The sequence below is a fragment of the Topomyia yanbarensis genome, chromosome 2 (assembly GCF_030247195.1).
Source record: "Topomyia yanbarensis strain Yona2022 chromosome 2, ASM3024719v1, whole genome shotgun sequence".
NCBI classification, from domain to species: Eukaryota; Metazoa; Arthropoda; class Insecta; order Diptera; family Culicidae; genus Topomyia; species Topomyia yanbarensis.
In genome coordinates this window covers 373,604,885-373,610,884 of record NC_080671.1, presented here as the reverse complement: position 1 = coordinate 373,610,884, position 6,000 = coordinate 373,604,885, and the positions used below count along the sequence as shown (strand labels likewise).

Here is a 6,000-nt window from a genome sequence, read left to right as displayed (position 1 = left end):
ATCAAAATTATGAATTGTTTCTGAAAATCCCATTACGCGAAAAATGGCTAATTAATATACAATGGAATTTTTTGGGGCTTCCATTCATTTTGGGTTTCGTTATTGTTCTTCTTTTCCTGGCGGCGTAGTTAAAGATTATAATCAAAAAAATTAAAAACCCTCAAATGTTCAATATTTTAACCGAGGCTCTTTTCACTAAATTTCTTACGCAAAACATCATAATACAAATTTCCTACTAAGAAAATGACATTATGAAAATGACGCTTTACTAATGCAGTTTTTGTTTTGAGATTCGAGCAGCTCGAGGTTCCCTCGAAATTGTCATTTTAATATGTGGATTTTGTAAACAACGAACCTAAAGCGACTCGAATCTACAAGCGATGTCAGCCTAAGGGATTCATATCACTCAGCCGACTTCGTGCCAGCTATGCTGCGTCTCCATAGAGAGCACAAACGCTGGCCGCCCAACGCGTCGCGTGTTGCATGCAACAACTCACTTCCCGCACCTTCTGAGTCGCGAAAGCCGGTAAACGATCGTTCACTTATAAGCTAAGTGCGACGTATGAAGACTATCAATGAGCAGCGGGCCAGACGGGCCGCCAACTCGCTGTAGTTAATCCGGGTGTACTTACAAAGTAAGTTATGCGGACGTTCTGCTGTAGTGGCATTCAGTCAGTGTTCATCTCTCGAGCGACGCGGACGATTGTTGTTGTGTTTGCATTGTGTAATCATCCTTCCCTAAGTTAGTAGGGATAGGGAGATCCCGTTTCGGGAACACTATTGTTGTGTATTCAATTGCCATTGGAATTGATACGATTGTTTGTTGAACTGAAAAATCGTTTGGCGCTATCGTGGGAATATATCCCGTGGGAGTTGTGTAAAGTGAGTGTTTGTGTTAAATCACTGCTGAAGTTGTGTGATCATTACTCTGTCTCTCGAAGCACGTTGTGGCCGGAAATACTAAATGTGACGTGAAATGTTTAACCGTGTGAAGAAACTTGTACTAGTAAATTATTTTAAATTCCTGGACACGTTGGATTTAACCCTCCGGAAGTCGCGCATATGGCCCACTGAACGAGCAGCCGCAGGTGCCCAAAGACGATTCGCTAGTTTTTCAGAGCAGCGTGCACTCAGTGCACCAGCGCGACTGCCGGAAGGTTAAAAGTGGCATATGTATAATATAGGAAATATTTGATCGACGTGTCGTTCAATGGAGTTATATTCCGAAGCCGTTGAAGGAAATAATCGTTTCGACTATTATGAAAACTGTTTCCGAATGTTTCTATCTATTATGACACAATTTTGAATATTTATAACAAATGTAAGGTACAGAGCGTGTGCGAAAAACCAAGTTTCTCCAACGAAAGTCAATTCAAAATTCTTCCAACCCAAGTAATGTTTTATGTTGAATATCTGTTTTTTTCTGGTTTTACCTTGGGACGGGACATGTGAAGTGAAAAAAGTTCATGTTACCTTGAACTATCGGACCAGGGTTTCCACATTCACAAATTTTACTGAAACATTACAGATTGATTTAACATTTTTTTCACACAGATTTCATTTCACAATTTACAGGTTATGGACATTTTTTGAAAATCGACTTCTACAGATTTTTGTGTAAATATTGCAATATTTTAACAAATATATTAAAAATATCACACATATTTTTAGACTTGTGTAGGTTGCGATGTAGTATCACTGGCTATTAACCAGAGTGCTAAGTACGAGGTTGTATTATCAATGGCATAAATTGCCTTTAATTTTTTATTACAAAAAATACGACCTTGGGTTGTCACGCGTAAATATGTGAGCGCCTGTTCCAAGAACAGTATTCGGTACCTTGGAAACATAATACAGATCGGTAAAAATATTCTTTCTTCAATTTGTCAAAATTTGCCATCATTTAGACTATTAATTAAAGATAGTTTAATTTAAATCTTAACATACATTAATACCAAAATTTAGTAAGACGGAATATTCAAACAAATATCGACTGAGTCGAAAGGGTAACCCAGTGTAAAAAAATATTTCGAGTTTTAGCAGTTCCACTCAATATTCTACACAGTTCTATTAAGCCGACCACTGTTAAGTTTTTAAATAGATTGTTTTTCTTTTCAACTATAACCTATAACTCATAACTCAATCGCCTGTTTTACTAAAGTGTAACAATACAACAGATCGCTAAACCAACAAGTGAATGGCGGGAATGAAAGCCTGTGAGAAAAAAAATATGGGTTGGTAAGTCAAACATACAAACGGATTTTAGTACAGAACCTCTCAACTCAAGACTACTCAAGACTCAAGCAACGGTGTCTAAACATTAATGGACCATTTAAAATTGCAATAACCTACCATTTATACAAAAGTGTAGGTATACAAAACTTTCCTCTGTTAGTAGACTATCGACTGGAAAAATATATTTTGCAGCTTCCACGAAACACATGTTTTAATAAATGGCGCTACAAAATAAATGTCATCAAGATAGCACGTTTTAACTCGAAATGTGAACGTAGTGTAACGTGTGAGATCGCTATTTATGAGAATGTAGACGAATATAGCCAAAGGAAAATGTTGCTTTGCGTTGCGGCATACAATCCAAAGGACTCATAAGCCCATTGGATTTTATACCGCAATAGAACAGTTTCCTATTGATTTCTTATTGACTCCCTTTGACTAGTTATTTCTGTTGTGAAATGGAATGGTAAATCGATTTTTAGCGCTATCTTATTTTGTAATACTTATTATTTCACCTTGTTTTCTCAATCTCTTTAACTAATTAGCCAAAATGTATAGATTGGAATGCAATTAGTACGTACTTTTTTAATTCGGGGAAGCTATCCCAATAAAAGTTTTGGATACACTTGAAGGCAAAAAAAATTCTTTTCATCTTTTCATCAAAAAACAAAACGTGTCTTAAAATCCTCACCTAACTCTACTGTTAATAAAAAAATCCACAGTTCCGTCTTGCACGAACTTTCCCTACACCGGATGTTTCAAAGTAATTATAAACGATGATTTCTCTTGAAAGTGTCATTATCGTTAATAGTTATGTATCCATGCAAGCACTAACCTCATTAACATAGTTGTGCGGATTCTCTTTCATCAGGGGGGCTGGTTTGATTGCATTACGCTTTTAACCGATTTTGTTATTACGGAAATACGAAGTAAACATAAGAAACTGAAATTTCTTATGTTTACTTTGCCTTCTATTTCAAGTAACTTCACATACGATTCGTAGCGTACATGGCAATTGTATGGCTAGTGCTAATATCCTATTGACACCTTAAATCCTTCCTAGTCGTGACTCGAACGTGCGATGACTGGCTTTTGAAACCAGGCATGGGAGACACATCTCCTGCAGGGTTTCTTATAGTATGGTCTGAAGAACTTCAAAAACCTGGCCTGTAGTGTATTGGAACTGTGTGGGACAAACGCTATTAATACCCTCCATTGGAGCTGCTACAGCGGTGTCTAGACGGGAAAAACAGTGGTTTTTGAGCGTGTTGTCTCAAAAATGACAAACGCTGTTTTTGAAGGCGCTCAGATTCATGAATATCACCGTTTGCGGTGCCTTCGGTCACGAATAGTTCACTACGTTTGCCACAAGTACATATGCCCTGCCAAATCAGATACTTCGAAGCGACTTTCGACAGCTTCTTCCATTTGAAACGGCCATCCATAGCAAACTTGTCCTTAGCACAGTTAGAGTCCTGTTCCGGCAACTACTTAAAATTCCGCCTTGATGTAGGTCTCATCATCAATGACGCAGTTCCAGTATTTCATTAGAAGCATCTTGTAGAATTCCCAGGCGCACGTTTTGGCAATACTCTACCCTAGAACGTTCCACAGGGGTACAAATGTATCCCACGCCTTCTTTGAAGCCATGTGAAGACGAGAATTCGGCATTTACTTACCTGGGGTCCTACCATAATTCAATTTAGAGTTCCTAGTAAGAGTAGGAAAAGGTGGTATAGTCAGTTTACTTTTAGACTTCGTGGAAGCAGGTGCCAAAGTTGGCGTGGGTACATTTGTACACCAGTGCACGGTTGCCGTTAGCGATTCGTACTGTCAGTGGAAATGTGACTCGTGACAATATCAGTTTAAATACTGGTTGTTTTACTACGTAAGTGACAATTAGTTAGTTTTTGATAATTTATTCCAATAATTTTATTTAATTTTGAAGTAGAAAAAAAATCGGTCTCATTTTTGCTGATTTGTATTGTTAACTTTTTATAGTTTTTCAAAACAATGGCTGGCAAGCATAATTTGTGTACTGTTGTAACAGAAACGTTGCATGTAACCAATGTATTACGGATCAGAAATATGTTTTTCATCTCAATTTTCACCCTATTTCGTGGTATTTTGCAAAACCCGATTTTTAAAGTTTCACTCTTCCAAATAATTGCATTTTTTCGAAAATATCGAAATCTCATTTTTACCGTTTTTAGACCATTCTTTCAACTTTTAGAATAATTTGATTTTTTTCAAATCTGTTGAAAATTCACACTTTTACTAACACTGCTGTTTTCACAATTGAAAAACGAAGAAAATGATGTATTATACATTTCTTGTGTTTGCATTTTTACCTACGAAAATTGCGATCAAACGCGTGGGGTACGTTTGTACCCCAGTGCAAAGTTCTAGGGTGGAAAGTGCAAGTGCAACATTCTAGCGTTAAGAGAAACTGGGGTCAAGTATGAAAAAAGTTACACGAATTTGAAACTGTCGCAATTATCGAAATTCTTGAAGTTTATCCGTGATTTTTAGACAATTTACACGGAGAAAACCCGCTATCTAGCACTTTCACCGCTAGGTGGCTCTGTATACTTCAATTTATCTCTGGTAGTGAGTGCTGTAACCCAATGCAACATTGATAAAGGGCGAACAAGAAATTATTGCGACACCGAAAATGTCATGCCAATTTTCTTATAATGTTTAAAATCAAACCAAAATTTTAGGGTAGTTTTATAAATATATTTACTTCAAAAATCGAAAGAAAAGTTAATCGATGGAGCCTTGAGTGTAAAATTGAACGCATTTTCGCTTGATGCCCTCCATCAAAGTCTTTACAGTGTCATCCGGTACCAGCTTCTCAGTTTTTTTTCCATTTTCCTAACATGTTCTTCTTGTCTTTGACTGTCTTTTTGCTCTTTCGAAGTTCCCGCTTCATCATTGCCCAGTACTGCTCCACCGGGCGCAGCTCCGGACAGTTTGGCGGATTCATGTCCTTTGGAACAAAATGGACAGAATTGGCCTCATACCACTCCAGGACACTTTTAGAATAGTGGCATGATGCCAAATTTGGCCAAAATAGCGGAGCTTCGTCGTGCTGCTGCAAGAACGGCAAAAGGCGCTTCTCGAGGCACTCAGATTTGTAGATCTCGCCATTTACCGTGCCCTTTGTCACGAAAGGCTCACTCCTCAGTCCGCAAGAGCAGATGGTTTGCCAAATGAGATATTTGGAGGCGAACTTCGACATTTTCTTCTTCTTAAATTTGTCGTCCACATAGAACTTGCTCTTGCCGGTGAAAAACTCCAACCCCGGAATTTGCTTAAAATCGGCTTTTATATACGTTTCGTCGTCCATCACACAGCAGCCATATTTTGTCAGCATCTTCTCGTAGAGCTTCCGTGCCCGAGTTTTAGCCGTCGATTGTTGCCGCTCATCGCGGTTTGGGAAGTTCTGTACCTTGTATGTATGTAGTCCAGCTCACTTCTTTGCATTCTGGACGTAGCTCTGCGACATACCGTACTTTTTAACTAAATCACGGCTTGAGACGTTGGGATTTGCTTTAATCATCCGCTTCATCTTCCCCTCCGTCTTTTTGTTCTCCGGTCCCGGTTTTCTTCCAGTTCCTTTGCCGTGGTCCAACGTCAACCGCTTCTGGAACCGCTTCAACACTCTAGAGACGGTTGAATGGTGAATGTTCAACATTTTTCCCAACTGCCGGTGCGACAGGTCAGGAAATTCAAGGTGTTTGGAAAGAATTTGTTCTCTCG

General features: G+C 38.6%; 1 protein-coding gene across 2 annotated transcripts in view; it reads left to right on the top strand.

Annotated features, from left to right (window-relative positions):
* The first annotated feature begins 582 nt into the window (after nucleotides 1-582).
* Nucleotides 583-6,000, top strand: part of LOC131684576 (putative fatty acyl-CoA reductase CG5065) — a 30,601-nt gene continuing 25,183 nt past the window's right edge. Inside the window, exon 1 of one of the 2 annotated variants that reach the window (XM_058967579.1) lies at nucleotides 583-635. The gene's annotated coding sequence lies outside the window, so the exon portion shown is untranslated. Of the gene's footprint in view, nucleotides 636-665; nucleotides 883-6,000 lie in introns of those variants that run through there. The other variant, XM_058967578.1, reaches the window with a different exon arrangement.